This window comes from Schistocerca serialis, chromosome 5 (assembly GCF_023864345.2).
Source record: "Schistocerca serialis cubense isolate TAMUIC-IGC-003099 chromosome 5, iqSchSeri2.2, whole genome shotgun sequence".
Lineage (NCBI taxonomy): Eukaryota > Metazoa > Arthropoda > Insecta > Orthoptera > Acrididae > Schistocerca > Schistocerca serialis.
The window spans coordinates 427799436-427822784 of NC_064642.1; the positions used below are offsets into that span (position 1 = coordinate 427799436).

The following is a 23349-nucleotide window of genomic DNA, read 5'->3' on the forward strand; positions in this document are numbered from 1 at the left end:
TTTTTTCACCAGGCTACGAGTATTGCCAAAGATACGTAGCTTCTTGTGACGTGGCCACAGAAGTGAACACTGGAAGAATTACTGGTTCTGGAAACGGACATCTTAGGCCTCAACAGCCCCAACTACAGTCAGTCCGGTACTCCCTGTGATCAGTACAATCGGCTGCAAAACCGAATGACGCACACAGCGCAGTGAAAGGGGCAGTCTGCCAATACGAGAAAGTTTTTTTTATAAGAATATCAATCTCTTGAATACAGCTGGAGCGAACGAACTGATAGCCGCTCGAAGCGAACACTCAACAACCTCTTTAGTCACAATTAAAGGCTGCCATATGCGGTCAAAGAATGTCAAACTTTACTATATTGGCAAACATCTGACCCTGTACTGTGTTGTTTGATGTGGTTGTACAGCATAGATAGTGTCTGAACTGTTTGCGAGAAGTTTTGACTGACGGAAAGTTTGACAAGATGGCGGACTTCGATTATGTCGATGCCTCGCCGGATATGTTTAGTGAAAAGTAGTTTTATTACAACTTATCTCACTGTAACGCGAGTTTCCACAACTACGGAAACTGCAATCAAGGATAAAAAAAAATAGCACTAGCAATTACCAAAATGGTAGCGGTGTCACATCTTTTCCCGTCATAAATTACGAAGGATGCGATTAAGAAGAAAAATCAATCCTCTACGCCTAACAAACAAGTGGGAGTGCAATGAAATTAAAGAAAAATTCGTAAGTTCTCCGTACTTCCATGGACGATATGGACTATATGTTTCCATGTCGTGGTATTTCAATGAACTGTCGTTAGAGGACTGAGCAGAAGAGCTTTTCTCATTCTTTTCTTCATTTTTGGTGTGAGGGCGAAGTAACTCTAAACAAATCATTAAAAATTTCACTACCCATTTGCAGAAAGTTGATGTTATCATCACGTACTGAGTCAAATACGTTCTTTAATAGTTTATCATGTGTATATTCATATCTCATTTACAACCATTTCCTGGAGCAGCGTTTTGTTTACTACTTATTTAAAAACAGTACCACAGTCAGGGTTAGAAATAGTTTATCAGCGCTCGTAGCCGTTTGCACTAGTGTCAAAATACACCATACACAGTAAGCATGTGCTTCAAAAATAAGGTTAAACTGACGAACTTTGTACCTGCACAGGCTTGTTCGAAAAATCCGCGGCTAGACAAGGGTGAAGTTGACAAACGCACTCGTGTTCAATTTTCGCACCGTCGAAACTCATTCTATCGCCATCTTTCGCTATGAAAACATTTCTTATTTATTAGACTGTTAAACATAATATATTTTACATGAAGTCTGTTCGTTTATGTATGCTATCCTAGGAGCCGTATTATGATTTGTAACAGTCAAAGGAGATAACTTGCGATTAATATCTGTTACCTGTGAGCTTCCGGCTACTGAAGATGTGTCCTAACTTTTTTTTTCGGCGGAAGGAGCTGCTTTATCAAACATCGACAAGCGACAGACTTTTTCTTTTGGAAAAAAAACTCATTTCAAAATAGCCAAGAGCTTCTCAGAATACGTGGAGAACACTCCGTGCACAAACTTGATTACGGTAGGAAAACGAAGATCGATTCCGTACCCTTTCGTATTACTGCCTGTAAATGTATTTTAGTACTTAGCAGTGGTGCAGGATGGCTTTTATTTTATTTGAAGTCACAGTGAGAACGTTGCCTTATAGTCTGTTGCAAACAATTTTATGATTCCTGACAAAGATCACGTGATCGAAACCAATAGTGAACATTAAAAATTACTTCATTTGCTACTCTTGGCGGGTCTGAAATATGACTTCTTTTCTTCAAATACTTAACGAACTGTGGGACACAACTTGCAGAAAATATTTTCTCACTGGTTATTGACACTGAACCTCTCTTACTCTTAGTTATGCAAGTGATTTTGGTTAATAATATCAATCTTAACTGTAAAATACAATGGATTCTATATCTGAGGCGAATTTTTCTACCCGACTCAATTTTAAAAGGCTCTGTCTCTTTTCTTTTTTACCATGGGGCGCTTAAGTCGGGCTAAAGCAGCAAGACGAAAGGAAATCGCCCGTCACCCACGAAATATTATTATTTAACTGCACTGTAAGCAATCATGTTTTTGGCAAGGCAGCATATTGTTTAAGACAATCAACATTAAGAATGACTGATAGTTTTGATGTAGTACGGGGAAGTGAGTGAAGGAGAGCGTTCAGTAATAACTATTCCAGGCCTCTAGAAGCGATTTTGAAAATGAATAAACACTTATCTGCGATCAAGCCAGGCGTTCCTGGGCTCTTCATTAATTGGCTGTGCGCCACCTTTGTCTGTGCACGAGGGACCTGGTGTCATCCACGGCTCGGCGAAGCAGCCCACTAATTCCGACTGACGTGGTATTTCAGTCGAAAAGACTTCCTTGGGCCGAATCCGAACTAGAGGCGGTTTACACGTACTGGGAAGATCCTGATCTGCAAATACGAAGCCACGGCTGTTGCCGAAGTATGCCTGCCTAAAGATTGCTGCTCTTTGAAATGACGGGTGAATTGCCAAAGGAATGTTTTATTTCTGGTGACTAACATCAACGATTTAGTCGTCGTATTTGTAAGCGGGGTGAAACTTAACGGTGCTGCCTGCGACGCACAGCTAGTGTCATTAGGACTCCCGTCTGTGCACACATTTCTGTCCCAAATTCACTAGCACTGCATACAGGAGTTATTCAGTCCCCTCACGTCTTGCCTCCCACGCCGCTCCTTCGACAAAACAATGCTAGCCCACACGCAGCTAATTTCTTCGAGGAACGCCTCCACAAGTGAGCTCTTTCCAAACCCCCACCTCCCCCCCCCCCCGTCCCTCACATACTTGGAACTAAGTCTTATGCTACGGCACTACAACTGCCAAATTATACTACGTCTATCGAAACGCACACAGTTGCCAAGGAATACCCAGAAAACATGCGAGGTACATTACTATAGACTGGGTCCGTTGACGATCCACCACTGAACCGCATTTCTCAACAACACTTTTTGATATTTTTAACATATCGTTTTTCAGCCTGATTTAAAGCTATACAAACTCTTTTTCGTCACAGGATGGTGTTGTGTCCTATTACAGGCACTTAAACAATTCGTAGCTAACTAAGTGATATCACACGGTAGAAACATCTTCCACGACGTTAAAAAAATTATTTTTCATGTTTTGGTATTAAAACACAGCCTGTCTGCCGCCGACGTTTCGTGTTTCTGTTAACAGGTAGCGACAAGTGAGCACCATACTGCATACACATACATTTGCAGTCAAATGATAACAGCAACTATCTTTAAATGATCGGAGAATCAGAAGCGCATCTGTAATAGCTAATTTATTATTGCTCGAAGCAACAAATTTGTGCCGATTTAGTTATGAAGAATCCTCACGGAAATCTTCGAATATATCATCAAAATTAAATAGATACCAAGTATGAAAAAAGGCAAATACGCACCGATTTACGCGCACATAACGGATTATCTGAGGCCTCGGTTTCGAAACCGAGGCCTGTGTTGCACTGTCAAATTTCTTTGACCAAATCTGTGACAATGTACAAGGGAAGCTTCTATTTCTTTACTTTGAACAAAGATCTTCGTCCAAAGTTTCAGTATTATTATTATTAGCATTTGACCATCACCATTTGATTCAAAGTTAGAGCTTTGGACTAACTTTTATCAAATTCCGCCATATTGTGTACTTGTTTGACTTGCTTCTAACCTGTAAAATGACTTTAAAATTTACTTTGCGTGTGGCTACCACCTTATTGATAATTCCCAAATGCAAAGAATACGACATTCTTCGTAACGTCAAACACACTCATTATAAAGACAACAATACGCGGTTGAACTGACGAAGAAGTAGCTGCAGCCATCTCCTATATTCAAAGTGGTTGCACTGTGGATAATGTAAGGAAGAAATAAAATGGGCTGAGGTGTCTATGTTGATGTGGGAGTAACATTGTTGTCAAAGTGTACACATGTGAAACATGTACTTGTTACTCTTTATGATGTAACCTAAAATTCATAAATTCCTCCTTCAAGTGGTTCATATACGGGTTCACATCTTTGTGGAACAACACGTGAAATTGTACATAGCGGGAAGCGAGTACGATATTGCAAGTTCGAATTTTTGTTTGCAGAGTGAGGGTTGCTTTCACAATGACAAATTGAAATTTTTGTTCATCCAATCTCAAATAATTTTCGTCACTCTGTATGTACTCGCACTGTAGTTCACGAAGCAAAGCTGCAGAGATTATTAATTGTTCAGCATCCATTCTCGGACAACTGACGAAAAATTTTACGATCGTGTAATTCGCCAAGTAAATAGTTTGAGCAAAGAAGTTTGAGAAAATCTTTAAAAAGTTCTTTGATCTTAAGAAAGTGTGTAATCGGGCCTAACTGCTTTGGACGTTAAACTGTTTATAGTATTCCAGACAACTGAACAACATATAACATCAGCTTCTGGCATGACGTGCAGTCTTTCTTTCCACCTGAGATGGCGACTAAATGTTGTACCTGAAAATTATCTATTTTGGCGTCAAACAATGTTCATTTTCTTAAACTACAAAACATATTAAATTTTTGAAAATTTGTTGATGAGTTATCAGTTTACAGTTCATAATACATGCTTGCATAACATTTCATACACTTATGATGTATTTTAAAATATGAGAGAAACGTTGGCGTGTACATCGCAAGTCTTCTGTTAAAAGGAGTTTGTAAGTCGCAGTACGTCGAAAACGCGTCTGTTCGCTAGTCCTTGGGGGCAATATGTATTACTTTGATATTTCACGTGTATAAATTTTTTAAACATTATAAACTAAACTGTCTTGTACAGTTTTGCCTCTGAGGCATCTTGCGCTGATCTCCCCGCAGTCATTTGGAAACATGGTTTACAATCACACTGTCAAAGGCCAGCGAAGGAACAAGTATCATCACGCCAGTTGGTAATTATCTAAAAATTAGGATCAGAAATAGTTCACTTTTTTCTTCCACATACATGCATTCTATAATATAGGCCCGGCACAAATGTAGTGCAAAGTCTCATTTGGAAACTGCCGCGTGCCTCACACAAAATTATTCTGCAACAACGACAGACGGTCAACACCGCCGATGTACTACTTCTTACTTTCGCGTCAAGTTTTCGATTAACCAGCGTGCAAGCCCGTAGGGAAATAGCGAGATACTGCCAGCGTCGACAGCTTTCAACACTGGCCGCAATCACTCGTTCGGCGACACCAGCCAACAAGGTGTCGGGCGGTGGCCGGGCAGTACATATAACCGCGGGCTATCCTGGAGGTCAACGCTTGTCCACTCGGGCCTCTAGCTGAACAAGCCTCGCGCGCGAGGTAATTACATAAAGGCAGGCAGCAGCAGCAGCAGTCACGCCGGATTACGTGTCACCTGGCCACGGGTGGGCGCACACTGTGTTCTCAGGAGGACGCGCGGGCGTCAAATGGGAGAGGGCGAGCTGACGTCGCCACCCAGCGGACGGCCGACGCCGCGCAGTGCGCGGGCGGGGACAGGTGTAGCGACCCACGCACCTGCTGCGGCGCAAACCGCTTTTCCGCCGCGACCACTTCTGGGGAGGCACATCTCAGTGGTGACAACTCAGGAACCTATCGGCAGCGAACGTTCAACTGTCAACTACTCTTGAATAAAACAAGAAAAACACGCAGGTAATTTCGGCAGATAGCGAAAGTCTGTAAAATATCTCGTACCAACGCAAGTAAATTTCGTTTCGAGTGTCGGCATTATGGCATCTGACTCTCACGACAGGAACAGTGTTCGAATGTCACACGTTTGAACAAGCTGCACCACATGGGAAGGGTGTGCCACACGAAATAAAAAGCTGCTGTGTCTCCAGTGTTACTGACACGGCGTAAAATAAGAAAGGCGTACTGTTAGACGGATGAATGACATCGAGCGACGCGGTGGCACACTATGCACACATACACTTTAAATAGTAAGAGCGCAGATTGCGGGGGGCACGTAGTGCAGACGCACCTGCTGCAAGTCGACGCACGGGACGAGTGCGCACCTGCTGGAGGCGCCGGATGGTCGGTCGGCGGTGTCCCTCTGCTACATGGAGTCACGCTAGTCGGTGGTCGCGCCCCGCGTCGCGTAAGGTCGGGCCGCTGCGCTGGGATCCGTGCACCTCCCACTCCACTCCGCACACCCTTAGCGATCGGCGGCCGCCGCTCGACTGAGCCGCCCGATGCAGGCCGAGTTGCGCGGCGCGGCGCCCCCGCCCGACTCCCTCCGACGACCGGCGGAGGCGGCCGAGGGGACCGGCGGCGTCTCCCGCTGTCCCAGACGCAGCCTGAGGGCAGTGCGACCGGCGCGGCCGCCGCGGCTCCAGGTCGTGCGTGCTGGCGCTGTCGGCACTGCCAAATCCCCGGGCACTGGCTCCCGTAACGGTCTGCTCTCTACCTTACACCTGCCCGCACCGTCTTACAGTCCTCAACATGAGACTACTGAAAACAATCTGCTCGTATTCGGAAGGAGTCTCCTTCGAATCCCTCTGCTGATATTACGATGTACGCTAGTATTTGTGAAAACTGCAAAACCAAGGAGGTGTGTGATTACAGTGAAATTTATTCCATATATTACGAACATGACAATACACAAATGATCAGAATAACACAACTGTATGTGCGCTTTGGCTGTAAAAATTTACTACGTTGTGAAGCTGCCACTTCCTACGATCAAAGCCTCAAGAGATCCTCGCATGGAATCAAAGAAAACCTACTCCTGGCCAACACGCTGCCATACGCTTGTAGGCGCAGCCAGAAAGTATCTACAGTGGTCGCAGAAGGATCGGAACGACCAAGTTGCCGACTGAACGTGTAGCAGTCATCCTCGATGGGCGGCAAATGAAGGCGCGTACGCACTAGGCCAACGAAGGATAGACACTGGATTCGGTGGAACGTTGGTCATCAATGCATTGGTGTTCCGCTTCTGAGCCACACCATACGAAGGGCTTGGGGCCAAGGCATTCGACCATGTGTAACCGAAGTTGGTTCTGATAACTTGCCGACGTTGTTCCCGTTCTGTTGTTATAAAGTAACGTTTAATTCACCGGCCAATTTTATGAGGGAAGAGGAGAATTTAGCAGTCGCCGCATCTGCAGCATTTATTTTACTACAGGAAGCTGATAATCAAAAGAAGAAGAAACGACGCTGGTAGACGACCTCTTTTTAAAAGTATGGAGCAGTGTGGTGGCACAAAATGTCTACCTTAAAGTTGAATTGGGAGTTGGACTATTTCAGAATTTTTTTCTGAATGAAAGCTACGGATTTTTCGAATTGTTATTGAATTGTGTAAGTCCTAAAATTTCCAAAGTCACTTGCACAGAGAGATTGATGGTTATTCCCAGTTTTGTTTATTTCTCTTGTAGTTCATATCGAAAAGAAGTCAATAACGATTCCATTTCATTTTTCACATCGTGCACATTTCTTTGGAACGGTTCATTCATTTCCCTCCAATCATCCAATTTTTCAGTTTGTTTTTATAATCGTAGTTCGTAAGGGCTTGTAAACATTCCCGTTCACGATAGAAGTATCAGCTTTAATGCTCTCTCCTCATTCCTCTCCATGCTCCAGTATTTTTAAGCACAATAAATACCTTTAGCGAGAGCAGGCATTGCCGGCAGGTGGAGCAAAACTAGTCAATAAAACATGCTTAAGCGCGACTTGAAGCTGTCCGGAAAAGGTTAAATACACATCCGTTGTAGACACACAGCCAGCGAACATTAGACCAGGCGTTCGCACTAGGAAAGGGGACCCGAGGCCATCTACCTCCAACGTTTTCGTGTTACCGGCAGCGGATCAAACCACAACCAAGGACAACCGCTTCGTTGACTCAGATTTGCCGCCTGTACTCACTAAGCAAATATCGGCCAAGGAAGCTGCTGGCTGTCGTTCGTTGCCCTTCCTTGGCCTAGTGCGTACGCGTCTTCAGGCGAACGTGGCAGACTAGGGAAGCAGGGTAACCCCTAGTTCTTCGCAGAAGGCTTGCACATTCCTTGTCATATGTGGCTGTGCATCGTACTGCTGAAACATGCCGTGTAGCGCTGCCTGAAAGAGAGGCACTGCCTCGGGCTCTGAAATCTTCCTGATATAGCGGTTCCGTCACCCCAAACCACCACGCTCGTCGTTTGTCTACTATACCGCTCAGCAATACAGCCTGCCCGATTGCGTTCACCACGGCAGCAGCTAAAACGTACAGAACCATCACAATAGGCCAATTTGAAGTCCGAAAACTACCACACTTTGCCACTCTTACATTACTGACGGCTTTCGCGTGCCCACTGCAGATTGAGACGTTGGTTGTTTCTGATCCTTGGTAACAGACTCAATGCCTTGCGTGCCACCAGGCCGTCGCTCAGTAGACAGCACCGAAACGTCGAAGCAGACATGCTGTACACACGTTCCCTACTCTGTGGAAGGAGCTGTTCTCGCTTACGGCTATAAGCGGACAAAATGGCGGTCTTCTCGAGCTGTGGTCACATCACGTGATCCGTACCCGTTCTTCGCTGTGTACAACCCTCTTCTATTCACTGGTCCCACACGCGCATCATTCTGCCCTAATCTAATTGTGCGCTTTGTTGTGGACAACGCATACTAGCAGCTGCTTGCACGTTTCCTCTCGTGTGGCGGCTCTGAGTGTGGCGTGACACTAACCTGTCCAGTCATAGAAAACAGGGCGCTGCTAAGTCCACGTGCAGTCTTAACTGTTTATCATGATTCCACTGTTCTACACACTCTCCAGTTTTGAAGTGATGCAGACCCCTCCTTTTGAGTGTTGCAATTTTCACAAACAGTAGCATACGTTCCACATCTCCATTTACACCTCCTAATCAGTACTTAATCCAGATAATGATATCCTCCAGAGCAGTCACTGCCTTGAGATCCGAATGGGGTACATTTTACCTCCGGTATATTTTACCTAAGAGGATGCGGTTATCATTAAGCCACACAGTATAACTGCAGGCCCCGAGAAGAATAACGGCTTGTTTTCAGCCGTTCACAGTACCAACATTGCAAGGCCTTATGAATTAATGTTACAAGACCGGATCAGTCAACCATCCAGACTATTTCCCGTGCAGCTACTGAAACAGATGCTTCCCTCTTCACCAGCCACTCGGTTGTCTGGCCTCTATAGTCGACAGATTTTAAGGGTACAGATGTCGGTCCGGCACTGGAGAAATCGAATCTGCCCCTTCCTCTTCTTTGTTTCAGCACAGCGTGCTTCTCTGCTACAGCTGAGGCCGGTATTACACTATCATATTTCTTTGTCAAAGTTGATATGTCAAATAAATATCATGGCGTAACAGGTAACTTTGTCAAATCCCGCCTGTCGTCAAATAAATATGATCAAATATAGGGCCTCGCTGGAGATTTGATCGTAGAGTCGCTTGTCTTCTGTTCACTGCAATGTGAAATGTTACCACTTGGAGCGCTAGCATCGCTGCAGCGCTCTGTCACCAGTAGTGTGTTTGTAAACATGGCTCCGAAGTTTAATTCGTGTGTACCGACAACTACAAAATTAAAAGAAGTGTAACAAGCTGATGAGGCGCTTTACAACATGTATACATATCTAGTAAACTGACTTGTTCCACACCGTTTCGATTCAAGAATCGTTCAAATGATATACGGAACCAACCAATTAACTAACTTTGCGAAGATATTTCCATTGCGTCAGTTCTTGCCTTTTCAGGACATAAGCCCTAACTATAGTAACAGCTGGTGTTATGCGGACGTTGTCCTCGCAGCCAGCATCTTGCGGGTGGTGGTCCCCCAACGTACAGCTTATAATGCTAGGGTGAGGTGAGAGGTCCTTCCCTCCATGGGGCGTTGGGGGGGGGGGGGGTCAGGGGGAGGGACGCAAGGCAGCGCAGCGCTTTTGTCGCTGCCTCTACAGCGCGGGTACATTTACAATGGCTCGGAAGTTAGGAGGAGGGCTCGTCAGCATACGGATCAGACCAGCCTCAGGCGCCCAACGGCGACAGCATTGTGGCCACATAGCATCTTAGGCAGATGGCAAATGCCCGGAAGAGGTACTGACTCAAACTGTTTAGATGGAAGCTTTATGATACAACTTCACTAAACGAAGGTGATAGTTGATAGAACACGTCCTGCGGGATCAAGGGGTAGCTGATTTCGCAATGGAGCAACGTAGAGGAGTAAACATTTTTGAAGGAGACCAAGGATTGAATACAGTAAGCAGTTTCAAATGGATCAAGAGTGCGGTTATGCAGATATGAAGAGGCTCTCCGCTAGCGTGGAGAGTTGTATAGAACGCACGATTGTACCATATGGTGTATTACACCATATGGCTGATACCCTCAGTTATTAGGCGTTGCCCTCACATAGTTCAATGTGACCAATCTTGGGCTAAAAGTGAACGATTTTTGGATGAGTCAAGTATCACCACCTTCAACATTCCCACAATACACCACTGGAATTTGTACTTGGGTGGGGCAGACTACCGTCTAAAGCACAGCTAACGGTATCAAGATCCCTCCTCCCCTCCCCCCTCCAACCCCCCAAATTGCTATCCATTCAAACTTCCTTCTACACCATGGTTACCAACAACTGCGTCCAGTCGCCAATTTATCACTTAACATTTCGATCTTCTTCGCCTGTTAGTCACGTTCACTGTGAAGTAAATCCAGTTCACGAAGGTTTGTTCTCAGACAGTTTGTCGATTTGTTTTATCGTTTTTCACGTACGTATCGAGAGTTGTGACAGGCACCCCCTCTTACAATCTGGAGAGTCGTTCCGTGTTGAAGAAGTGCATACAACCTCAAACATGCAGATTAATTGCTTGACATTAACATGCTGCAACAAAGTTAACTATGAAAGTTTAACAGAATGTAAAGTGAAGATAAATGCAAAACAGTTGAATTGTTATTCTGTTTTAGTTGCAGTCTATGGTCGCATGTCTTTATAATGATTACTGGTTTCATCCATATCTGAATATCTTCAGATCCATTGGTTACTGTGAAAAATGGCACGTTTTACCTGGGCTCCGTAAATGACTGCGTAAGTCAGGTTAAAAGTCGCGGGAAGTGAGGGACATACTATTTCTAGTAAGAGGATTGGCTGGTTCAAATGGCTTGAGCACTATGGGACTTAATATCTTAGGTCATCAGTCCCCTAGAACTTAGAACTACTTAAACCTAACTAACCTAAGGACATCACACACATCCATGCCCGAGGCAGGATTCGAACCTGCGACCGTAGCAGTCCCGCGGTTCCAGACTGCGGCGCCTAGAACTGCACGGACACCGCGGCCGGCTAGTAAGAGGATTTATCACAAGATTACATTTACCTCAGGAAGCCACATACAGTAACAGAAAAGCAACCTGATGTTAGGAAGGTAATTGTTGTAATGTAGAAGGGGCGATCAAAGCGTTTCTGATTGAGGGTTTTGCTGGAGTTTATATGCAACCCAGCGCGACTCGATGTGCGTATATGTACACCTACATGCAGACAAGGAGTTAGAGTGGCCTTACTGATTGATTCGTTTTATACAACCAATTCGTTTTATACAACCCACGCCACATACGCATCAGGAAAGGTATCCGATCAGGAGACAGCCATGTAATCGATATAATTTTCCTCGCAGAGCTTCGGACGAATGTCAGTAAAAAGTACAAGTTGGAATTGGTCATTAGCTACCTAATGTTTTTGGACTAAAATATACTTTATGTCTGCTACACTTATCCAGCTGTCTCCAGTCTTTCTTTGGGCAAGTAGCAGTGTAGTCATACAGGTTTTGAATATCTCTGTAAGTTTATTCCATTTATAGTACTTGACGTTTCGCAAATGTTTTAGAGCTTATACTTGTTACTTTGCACACTTCCCATTTTGATATCTCCTGTTAATTTCGACGTTTTCAGTAGTGGAACACACAAGGCAAAGTTTCTGAAGAAGTTACGGTAAATTAGTTACTACAAATGGACATGGGAGGAGGAGGAGGTTAGTGTTTAACGTCCCGTCGACATCGAGGTCATTAGAGACGGAGCGCAAGCTCGGGTTAGGGGAGGATGGGAAAGGAAATCGGCCGTGCCCTTTCAAAGGAACCATCCCGGCATTTGCCTGAAACGATTTAGGGAAATCACGGAAAACCTAAATCAGGATGGCTGGAGACGGGATTGAACCGTCGTCCTCCCGAATGCGAGTCCAGTGTGCTAACCACTGCGCCACCTCGCTCGGTAAATGGACATCCAAAACCTGTACAACTACATTGCTAATTACGCAAAGAAAGATTGGAGACACTTGGATAAGTACGGCAGGAGTAAAGTGTATCTTGATGGAAAACTATCGTGAAACTCATGGCCTGCCCTCACTCGTATTTTGTGCTGTATGATTCCGTTGGCTAACAGTCGCTGAAAGCTCTGAGAGGGAACTTCATCGATTACGTGGCAGTCGCTTATCTGGGTACCATTACTGATACAGATGTAGTGTGGGTTGCATGAAACGAATCGGTAGGGGCAGCTGAATAACCCTGTAGAATCCTAATCAATTCGCCTCTCTCTTCAGAATGGTTCAAATGGCTCTAAGCACTATGGGACTTAACATCTGAGGTCATCAGTCCCCTAGACGTAGAACAACTTAAACCTAAGTGACCTAAGGACATCACACACATCCATGCGCGAGACACGATCCGAACCTGCGACCGTAGCAGCAGCGCGGTTCCGGACTGAAGCGCCTAGAACCGCTCGCTCACAGCGGCCGGCTCTCTCTTCAGAAATCTGAGGTTGATTTCCTCAGATTAGAAGTGCTTTAGTCGTTATAACCTAAATTACACGGATCAGAAGTTGCTACTGATTTAACATAACAGACACTTCAGACTACAACATAAAACTGCTCGAAATTGCACTCCCATTTCCATCTTCACATTTTTACTTTTATTTCCTTTATCAGTTTACTTCGTATGGTTCAAGTTTTCATGTTTAGTTTGCCTTTTAGAAATTATCCGTAGCTTTACCAAAATGATTGCAACACAGAACCGCCTCTTATTTTAAATGACATAATAGGGTTTGGTGTTACAGCTTTCACCAAATAATCGTGTAAAGACTGAGAGCACTGCTTATCTTTATTTTGGCACTGTTTAGAAAAGCTTTTTGAAGCAGTTGATGTATTTAAATCGAAGTGCGAGAACAAACAACAACTATTCTGATAACCAGTTTTACTTAAAAGACACGTTTTAATTGCTATTAATTGACTGAAACATACGTAGCTTTCGTAAAACCGTCCGTACACTCATCGCGAAGCGTGCCAAACATGGTATCCGTCGTGATTGCCGCACGCTCTGAAGCGACCTCACGAGACGTGCTCCTCATCGTGGTTTGCGACTGCTGTGCTCTCCGGCGGCAGCTAGCTGCATCTGAGGCGCTAATCAAACAGCTCGTTTACGAAAATGGACCTGGCTAGAACAGCTGGGTGAACTGTGTAGCGATCGTCGAAGAAGGGCGGAGAAAATAGCGGTGAAGATTCTGGACTCGTCGATGGCTTGAACACCGAATTGCTGGTAGAGGTACACTACCTATGTTCCACAACCATATGGTATACGTGCGAATAGTGATTATTCGTTAACTGAATTGAATCTCCATCACGTTTCCGATTTTAAGTGGAATATAGCTAAAGCATAGTGTTTACTGTCAGTTTCCGCGCTCATGATAACCATACTCTCGATGTTGTATGGGCTACCATTACCCTGAAGTAACTTACTTATCACATAGGTTTCAAGTTAGAGATTCGTTTCGTGATTTCATTCCAATGGAAGGACATTTTTCGAAGCTACTCACCGCCATAGAAAAAGAAATTTACCGGGAAGATACAACCTTGAAGCAGTCCATAAACCAAGAGATACATCCTATATGTCTTTAACACGAAGTTTCATAATAGCAAAAACTTATAGTGTGCAACTTACGTTTACTTTCTGGCATTTGAGACTCGTAGACTAGCAGTCACGTCAAAATTTCTGGCCAGTGAGGAAACATTCTAGTCTTTGGGCTATACAACACGAATTGCAGCAAGTACAATATTTATAATAACATCGCGCTTTTCAGATCATACTTCCATCAAATTAATAAGGAAGTTTCAGAAACTTACAGAAACAATAAGATGGAAAAAAATTGCTAGTAGTGAGACGCAAACCTTCTGCCTTTCAATTATATTAATGCACGGCGTCTGTTCTTCTGGACATGTCCGAAAGAACAGACACCAGGCGTTCACATAACTGATTCGCCTTGATGAGCAATGATTCCACCACCTTCAGTGCGGATGCACAGTTACGTCTCACCTCCTGCGGGAATGTCAAATGTCAAAGTAGCGAGCGAGCATGTAGTAGATGGGGGGCGGGGGCTGCAGTTAGGTGGCGCTAGACGGGAGCATGGGTAGGCCGAGAGGCGTACGGATGCCGGCACGGTAGCTCAGCGTGTTCGGTCACAGGGTTAGCTACCCTCTGTAACAAAAAACTGAGTGAACGGGTCAACGAAGAACCTGAATGGGTGCCATCGGACGTCCGCCCCATACAAATTCAACGAACAATATTAGAACAAAAAGAGCTCAAAAATTAAAAAATAAAAAGGTGGCGCAGTGATTAACGCAACTGCCTAGTAAGCAGGGGTCCCGGGTTCGAATCTTGGTCCGGCACTGATTCCGCATAAAGTCCCGCTGCACCTGACATCAATAGTTCCTTTCCTTTTCTTTCTTCCCCCTCCACCTGCAATTTACATAATTCTACCTTTCAGCTTACACTTCACACCGCTATCAGTTACGCTACCGCTCGCTAAAGGCTGTAGCTACAAATGTCATTCTTTGATATTTAGCTAGAAGAAACTCTACGAAAAAGACGCGCTTTTGGTAAATTATCAGTGTGACGCACTACTGAAACTGCATACTTTCGTAACATCCAAGCTATAAAACAAAAATCATGAAATATGAGAAGGCTTTATGTAATCTTTTTATATTACAGTGTATGTGGTATGAATATCAGCTGTTTCACAACACCAGTATGTCGAGGTTCTGTCGAAAACGCGTAGTTATTGTAAAGATTTGTTCTAATAAAACGACAGGAAAGTACACATGAATGTACGGCGTCTGTTCTTTTGGACATGTCCCAAAGAATAGACACCAAACATTCATACAACTGATTCGCCTCGATGAACAAAACTAAACAGTCCTGTCGATTTATTCGAACAAATTTTTTCACAAACTACGTGTTTTCGAGAGAACCTCGACATGCTTGTGTTGTAAAACAGCTGATATTCAAAACAAATACACTGTAATATAAAAAAAAAACACCAAATACAGAGTTCAACTCCATATCAATTACGGGGGCATCCTGGACAGTAAAGGCTCCGAATTTTTTATGTGAAAACTCTTAAAGCTTCTTATACAAACCAGACGTTATTAACAATCTGCATCTTTATTCTTCATGTCTACGTGCAAGAGGGCTCCGAACTGAAGCGTGTAACATGACGATGTGTAACGTAACTACACTATGTGATCAAAAGTATCCGGACACCTGGCTGAAAATGACTTACAAGTTCGTGGTGCCCCCCATCGGTAATGCTGGAATTCAGTACGGTGTTTGTTGGCCCACTCTTAGCCTTGATGACAGCTTTGACTCCCGCAGGAATACTTTCAATCAGGTGCTGGAAGGTTTCTTGAGGAATGGCAGTCCATTCTTCACGAATTGCTGCACTGAGGGGAGGTATCGATGTCGGTCGGTGAGACCTGGCACGAAGTCACTATTCCAAAACATCGCAAAGGTGTTCTGTAGGAGCCGGCCGAAGTGGCCGTGCGGTTAAAGGCGCTGCAGTCTGGAACCGCAAGACCGCTACGGTCGCATGTTCGAATCCTGCCTCGGGCATGGATGTTTGTGATGTCCTTAGGTTAGTTAGGTTTAACTAGTTCTAAGTTCTAGGGGACTAATGACCTCAGCAGTTGAGTCCCATAGTGCTCAGAGCCATTTTTGTTCTGTAGGATTCAGGTCAGGACTCTGTGCAGGCCAGTCCGTAACAGGGATGTTATTGTCGTGTAACCAAACCGCCACGAGCCGTGCATTATGAACAGGTGCTCGATCGTGTTGAAAGATGCAATCGCCATCCCCGAATTGCTCGTCAACAGTGGGAAGCAAGAAGGTGCTTAAAACATAAATATCAGGCCTGTGCTGTGATAGTGGCATGTATAACAACAAGGGGTGCAAGCCCCCTCCATGAAAAACACGACCACACCACAACACCACCGCCTACGAATTTTACTGTTGGCACTACACACACTGGCAGATGACGTTCACCGGGCATTCACATTCCCACACCCTGCCATCTGATCGCCAAATTGTGTACCGTGATTTGTTACTCCACACAACGTTTTTCCACAGTTCAATCGTCCAATGTTTACGCACCTTACACCAAGCGAGGCGTCGTTTAGCATTTACCGGCGTGATGTGTGGCTTATGAGCAGCTGCTCGACCATGAAATCCAAGTTCTCTCACCTCCTGCCTAACTGTCATAGTACTTTCAGTGGATCCTGATGCAGTTTGGAATTCCTGTGTGATGGTCTGGATAGATGTCTGCCTATTACGCATTACGACCCTATTCAACTGTCGGCGGTCTCTGTCAGTTAACAGACGAGGTTGGCCTGTACGCTTTTGTTCTGTACGTGTCCCTTCACATTTCCACTTCACCATCACATCGGAAACAGTGGACATAGGGATGTTTAGGAGCGTGGAAATTTCGCGTACAGGCATATGACAAGTGACACCCAATCACCTGGCCTTGTTCGAAGTCCGTGAGTTTCGCGAAGCGTCCCATTCTGCTCTCTCACGATGTCTAATGACTACTGAGGTCACTGATATCGAGTACCTGACACTAGATGGCAGCACAATGGACCTAATATGAAAAAGTATGCTTTTTGGGGGGGGGGGGGGGGGGGTGCCCGGTTACTTTTGATCACATAGTGTATGTCGTTGCATGAGAAACAGCTTGCTGTGATCGGGTTTCGAATTTGAAGAGTTTGTCCGCGCAGGGTGGACCCTCCACTTCAGCATGACAATGGCATGCCAACACGAGCGCTGCAGCATATGCAACAATCCGACGCCTTTGGTTCGTTGTCATCAATCACCCACCCTCCACAGAGTTCAGACTTGGCCCTATCCTATTTTCCATCGGTTTCCAAAACTTAAAGAACACCTTCGAGGACTTCACTTTGATAGTGATGAAGCGGTGCAAACAGAGCTGAGGTTGTAGTTCCGTCCACAAACTTAAACATTATTCAGTTATAGCATCAACAGACAGGTCTCTCGTTGGGAGAAATGTGTTCTTCTCCAGGGTGACTATGTCGAGAAATAAATATGCAGGATAAATTTGTAGAACGTTTGTTTTATTTAAAAAGTTTTTAGGAGATTTCGCAAATAAAATTTGGAGGAATTAGTTTTTAGCTCGTCACGGCAGATTTTTCCTGTCGTGCTGCACAATATAGTTGAACTTGGAATTTCAAGCTGTGGCGTCACCAGCTCCTCGTCCACGAAGTTTCATTGTCGCGTGAAAGAACGCCCTAACACTAAATCCAATGTCAATTTCGAAAACCGCAAATTGAAGGAAATCGTTTGGTACATATTACAATAAAATTCTTGCCTGATTTTTATTTTATCATTTTTCTACCGATTTTTGTTGTTTTATATTTCTAAACTCTTCCACCCCCTTTCAACCCGAGTCAGTCACTTTATTTAAACATGATTTGCATTGAATAGAACCTGCAGTTTATGAGGGACTCTCAATGGCATTTGGATGCACTCAGTTAGCTGCCACAAACACAACTTAAAGGCCACGGGAATAACATCACAAGTGACTAGAGTAAAAGCAGCGGTCTTAGCTGAAGTTAGGCAGTTGTGCAGTAGCGAAAATGTTCGACACGATATCGGCGAATGTAGGAAGCAGACGCATTGACAGCTGCAGATGTGCGTAATTTTTCAAGACGGCATTGTATTTTTTTGTGGGTAGTATGAAGGTGACAACACTGATGCAGTGAGATAGTTCATGGCACCTGACTAGTGTTCTTGTTTTTGTTTTGGAAACCAAATAAAAATTACGCGATGTTCGTTATTTACAAAGTTAGAAAACTCCTCATCAAACATATGAGGTCAGAGAATTGTAACCTTTGATGGCGAACGAGCACAAGATAGATATATCCAAGGAAATTATGGATTTAGTATTCTACGCTAATAACGCCAAATTACATAAAGAAAAGGTAGGTCCCAATAACATCTTGAGAAACATGTTCGAAAAATGTGACAGATCTCCACAGTTACCATCCAATCCTCGTTACCTGAGCTGCGAACGAGACCGTTGATTACATTGTCTGACAAAAAAACTGAAACCTGCAGTTGGGGAGGAGGAAACGAAATGAGACTTCACGGGTTAAGAGAATGTGATGTATTTCGGTGATTACAAAATGGAGTCATAAGAAACAGGCAGTATGTGTCCACTTACCAGTATGACAGTGTATCCCCTCTGGCCTGGATACATGCGCCAATTCAGTTGGAAAGGGTTTCATATAACCGTGCTCTCTCTCCCGGATGCAACCACGCCCACAACTATTGCAAATAGTTCTTGATATCGTGGATACTGATACAGAGAGCGTAGACGTCCGAGCGTCGTGTTATGTGTGGACGAGCATTGTCCTGCTGAAAAATGGCACCAGGCTACTGTAGCATGAGATACGGTAACACATGAGGACGCAAAATGTCCCTTCGTACCGTTGTGCCGTTAGAGAGTCCTCAGTCACTACCCGCCGTGACCTAAGTCACGCGCACCGAGCGGGGTGGCGCTGTGGTTAGACACTGGACTCGCATTCGGGAGGACGACGGTTCAATCCCGCGTCCGGCCATCCTGATTTAGGTTTTCCGTGATTTCCCTAAATCACTCCAGGCAAATGCCGGGATGGTTCCTCTGAAAGGGCACGGCCGACTTCCTTCCCAATCCTTCCCTAATCCGATGAGACCGATGACCACGCTGTCTGGTCTCCTTCCCCAAACCAACCAACCAACCTAAGTCACGCGCCATGGCTCCTCATACGATGACGCCAAGGTAACAGTACTATGCCTCTCCAGAACAATGGAAGAAAGGGGACCTCTTTCCACGCATCCGTCACACTCGCTTACTATGGTCATCCGCTGTAGTACGGAACCACAATTCATCGCTGAACGCAGTGCGACACCATTTATCAGCCATCCAGTCATCCCGATCGCGGCAACACTCCAAACGCAGCCGTTTGAGTTGTTGTGTTAAGGTCAGCATACGCACGGGACATAATTTCCTTTTTGGGCTATTGCTAGTCTCTGGCCAATGATGTGGGATACTGGAATGTTGCAGGGAATCCACTACTCATTCACAGACGGCAGGTGCAGATGTGAATTGTTCACGATGTGCTCGGTGCACAATACTGTAATCCTTCCTGCTGGTGGTGGACGGTAACCTTATAGAATGGTGCGCCTGTGTTTTTACGCAGTACAATATGGGCCCCCTTTCACATACGAATGGCCTACGAATCCAGATGTCGCACGATTCGACCAGTTGGCAAGATGGAGACGCACAGTGAGGCCCATTCCAATCTCTATCAAGTGCTGATAACGGTGTCTCACACGAGTACGCGGCGATTTCGTGTCCTTCACAGTAGTCACTATGTATGTGATGTTTTAACTCCTCTTATACACACTACCAGGCCCGATAACAACACTAAACACGAACAACACTAGTGCAGTCTTGTTGCTGTTCCACCTTCACCCAAGAATTGCAAAAATGGTTCAAATGGCTCTGAGCACTATGGGACTCAACTGCTGTGGTCATAAGTCCCCTAGAACTTAGAACTACTTAAACCTAACTAACCTAAGGACAGCACACAACACCCAGCCATCACGAGGCAGAGAAAATCCCTGACCCCGCCGGGAATCGAACCCGGGAACCCGGGCGTGGGAAGCGAGAACGCTACCGCACGACCACGAGATGCGGGCCAAGAATTGCAGTTCTAATCGTTTCCATACCAACTGATTACACATTGACGGAAAAAATTGCAACACCGAAAAATAATTAATATACAGTAATGAAATTTCGGCAATACATTTATCTAGGTAATATATTTAACTGATTAACATTGCAAGATCACAGGTTAATGAAAGCGCTAGCTAAGCTGTTGCAAATGAGAAATGCTGATACATTAACAACCAATGTAACAGCCAGAATATGAATGCAAGCTTACAAACGTGCATGCGTTGTGCTGTACAGGTGCCGAATGTCAGTTCAGTTTGGGGGATGAAGTTCCACGCCTGTTGCCCTTCGTCGGTCAACACTGTTTGTGGATGACGCTGGAGTTGTCGTACGATAATGTCCCATATGTGTTGGATTGGAGACAGATCGGGAGATCGAGGAGGCCAGAGCAACATGTCAACACTCTTTAGATGATGTTGGGTTACAACAGCTGTATGTGGGTGAGGTTATCCTGTTGGAAAACATCTGCTGTTCTGTTTTTCGTGAATGCTGCCACAACAGGTCCAGTCACCAGGTTGACATACAAATTCTAAGTCAGTGTACATGGGATAACCACGAGAGTACTCCTGGTGTCATACGAAATCGAACCCCAGAATATAACTCCAGGTGTAGGTCCAATGTGTGTATCAGGCAGGCAGGTTGGTTGCAGGCCCTCAACTGTCTTCCTTCTAACCAACACACAGCCATCATTGGCACCGAGGCAGAACCAGCTTTCATCAGAAAACACCTGCATCCGGCACTCCAAATGAGCTCTCACTTGAGACCACCAAATCGCAAATGGCGATGGTTTGGGGTGAGCGGAATGCACGCTGTGGGGCATCTGGCTGGGATCTGTCTACATCTACATATATACTCCGCTAGCCACCAAGCGGTGTGTGGCGGAGGGCACAATTCGCGCCAAAGTCCTATTCCCCACTCCCCCCTCCCCTCTGTTCCACTCGCGGATCGCGCGAGGGAAAAATGACTGTCTGAACGCCTCAGTACGAGCTCTAATTTCCATCATCTTTGAATGGTGATCATTGCGCGATTTGAAAGTTGGTGGCAATAATATATGCTCTACATCCTCGGCGAAGGTCGGATTTCGGAATTTAGTGAGCAGTCCGTTCCGTTTAGTACGTCGTCTGTCTGCAAGTGTGTCCCACTTCAAACTTCCTATGAGATATGTAACGCTCTCGCGATGGCTAAATGTGCCAGTCACGAATCTTGCCACTCTTCTTTGAACCTTCTCAATCTCTTGAATCTGACCCAACTTGTAAGGGTTCCATACAGACGAACAATAAGACTGGACGAACTAACTTATTGTAAGCAATTTCCTTTGTTGACGGACTGCATCGCTTCAGGGTTCTACCAATAAACCGTAAAATTAGGGTTCGCCTTGCCCGTTGCTTGAGTAATCTGATCATTCTATTTGAGATCATTTCGAATAGTCACACCCAGTTACTTGACGGGTGTTACCGCTTCCAATGACTGGGCATTTATTTTGTACTCGTACATTTTCTACGCAGTAGGTTGCACTACTAATATTGAGAGATAACTGCCAGTCATTACACCACGCATTTACTTTCTGCAAATCCTCAATGATTTGTTCACAACTTTCGTGAGCTACTACTTTCCTGTAGACTACAGCATCATCGGCAAACAGTCTAATGCCGCTGTCAGTACCACCAACCAGATAGTTTATGTAAATCAGAGAAAGCAGTGGACCTATTACGCTGCCCTGGGGCACACTTGAAGTTACGCTTGTTTCTGTTGAAGTCACCCCGTTCAGGGCGACATACTGCTCCCTGTCTGATAGAAAACTTTCTATCCAACCGCATATGTCATCGGATAGACCGTAAGCGCGCACTGTTTGGAGCAAGCGACAGTGCGGAACTGAGTCGAACGCCTTTCGAAAGTAGAGAAATATGGCATCAACCTAGGAGCCTGTATCTAGAGCCTGCTGTATGTCAGGCACAAAGAGGGCCAGCTGTGTGTCGCATGACCGCTGTCTCCTAAAACCGTGCTGGTTTCTTCAGATGAGCTTCTCAGAGTCTAGAAAGGTCATTATGCCTGAACACAAAATATGTTCTATGATCCTACAACAACTGATTTTTAAGAGTTCGTTCTGTCACTGTGGTACCAACTACTGCTCAGACTGCTGCTGCAGATGCAGTACGATGCGCCAGAGCCATATGCCAGTCTTTCTTCTCGGTAGCGCCACGTGGCTGTCCGGAACCCAGTGTTCCTGGGACCGAACATTCTCGTGACCACCGCTGCCATCAATCATGTACAGTGGCTACATTATTGCCAAGTCTTTGTACAATCTAGCACAAGGAACATCCAGCTTTTCTTAGCCCTATAACACGATCTCGTATAAACTGTGACATGTTGACAATGGCGTCTTTGTCGCCTTAAAGACATTCTTGACTAACATCAACTCAGCATCTGCAATGTCAAAGGTAACGAACGCTCAGGACTGTTACATGGTGTCTTTAAAGCAAACCCAATGTGCATCCTGTTTTGCGATTGATGGGAAATTTTAATAGACATCCTCTTTGGGATGGAGAGACACGGCTATCATTTATGCCGCACAACTGCTTCTTGGTGTAGCGTTTTTTTCCGTCGGTGTATTTACGTGTACGAAGTTACGTCGACGTCCGACCAAGTCTTCTGGGTGCTTCACTTCTTTTTCGGCGGGCAATTCAGCAGACGAAGTGCCTGTCAGTAAGTACAGCCAATCTTCGGCCGACAGAGCTGGAACGAACGCGCGGGGCGGAGTGTGTTGTGACCTTTGTGGAAGCCTGGACACGCGAAGGCTGGGCGCCGGCGGGTGTGGGCGGCGGAGTGGGTGGCAGGGCTGCGTAGGAGCGCGCGCCACGCACCACGCGCCACGCACTGCGCGCCGCACAGGGCCGGCCGCCGTCATTTAACACATCAGCCGCCCGCGGAACGCGCCACGCAGGCCGGGTGGGGCCGCTGGAACAGCTCGCAACATCTGCTGCCAGCGCCGCTCCCCGCACTGCTCAGACGCAGCTCAGGAGGTCGTCCACACCTTACCGTACCACACGGCTTGGTAAATGTTCCATAACACGGTCATTTTTCGTGATAGTCACTGGCCGCCACCGGTTCCCCCTCTTCGTCACAGAATACCGTTTCTACAATCGGTCCTCAGTTACTTGTTGGGTATACACTGCTTGACAAAAAGAAGTTAAGCTCCCAGAAAACATGGCCGGATGTCAATGTGACATCGTAAATGTAGACCCCTCAGAGTGTTGCA

At 45.4% G+C, this 23349-nt stretch overlaps 1 protein-coding gene across 1 annotated transcript in view; it reads right to left on the reverse strand.

Moving 5' to 3' along the window:
• The window catches only part of LOC126481981 (zinc finger protein 777), a 258751-nt gene extending 252534 nt beyond the window's left edge, over positions 1–6217 (reverse strand). Inside the window, exon 1 of the mRNA XM_050105946.1 lies at positions 6035–6217. The gene's annotated coding sequence lies outside the window, so the exon portion shown is untranslated. The remainder of the gene's footprint in view (positions 1–6034) is intronic.
• Positions 6218–23349: the final 17132 nt, after the last annotated feature.